Below are 1,138 nucleotides of genomic sequence, written 5' to 3' on the forward strand. Positions count from 1 at the left end.
TATGTTGCGTGGTGCGAGGCCAGGAAGGCCCCAACGGAGGAATTTCAGCTGGGTCGATATCTGCATTTCCTGCAAACAGGAGTGTCTATGGGCCTCAAATTGGGATCCATTAAGGTTCAGATTTCGGCCCTGTCGATTTTCTTCCAGAAAGAACTGGCTTCAGTTCCTGAAGTTCAGACGTTTGTCAAGGGGGTGCTGCATATACAGCCTCCTTTTGTGCCTCCAGTGGCACCTTGGGATCTCAATGTAGTTTTGGGGTTCCTCAAATCACATTGGTTTGAACCACTTAAATCTGTGGATTTAAAATATCTCACATGGAAAGTGGCCATGCTGTTGGCCCTGGCTTCGGCCAGGCGAGTGTCAGAATTGGCGGCTTTATCCTGCAAAAGCCCCTATCTGTTTTTCCATTCGGACAGGGCGGAATTGAGGACTCGTCCTCAGTTTCTCCCTAAGGTGGTGTCAGCGTTTCACCTGAACCAACCTATTGTGGTGCCTGCGGCTACTAGGGACTTGGAGGACTACAAGTTGCTAGACGTTGTCAGGGCCCTGAAAATATATGTTTCCAGGATGGCTGGAGTCAGAAAATCTGACTCGCTGTTTATCTTGTATGCACCCAACAAGCTGGGTGCTCCTGCTTCGAAGCAGACTATTGCTCGTTGGATTTGTAGTACAATTCAGCTTGCACATTCTGTGGCAGGCCTGCCACAGCCAAAATCTGTAAATGCCCATTCTACAAGGAAGGTGGGCTCATCTTGGGCGGCTTTACAACTTTGCCGAGCAGCTACTTGGTCAGGGGCAAACACGTTTGCTAAATTCTACAAATTTGATACCCTGGCTGAGGAGGACCTGGAGTTCTCTCATTCGGTGCTGCAGAGTCATCCGCACTCTCCCGCCCGTTTGGGAGCTTTGGTATAATCCCCATGGTCCTTACGGAGTTCCCAGCATCCACTAGGACGTCAGAGAAAATAAGAATTTACTTACCGATAATTCTATTTCTCGTAGTCCGTAGTGGATGCTGGGCGCCCATCCCAAGTGCAGATTGTCTGCAATACTTGTACATAGTTATTGTTAACTAAATCGGGTTATTGTTGTTGTGAGCCATCTTTCCAGAGGCTCCTCTGTTATCATGCTGTTAACT

The sequence above is a fragment of the Pseudophryne corroboree genome, chromosome 11, assembly GCF_028390025.1.
Source record: "Pseudophryne corroboree isolate aPseCor3 chromosome 11, aPseCor3.hap2, whole genome shotgun sequence".
Lineage (NCBI taxonomy): Eukaryota > Metazoa > Chordata > Amphibia > Anura > Myobatrachidae > Pseudophryne > Pseudophryne corroboree.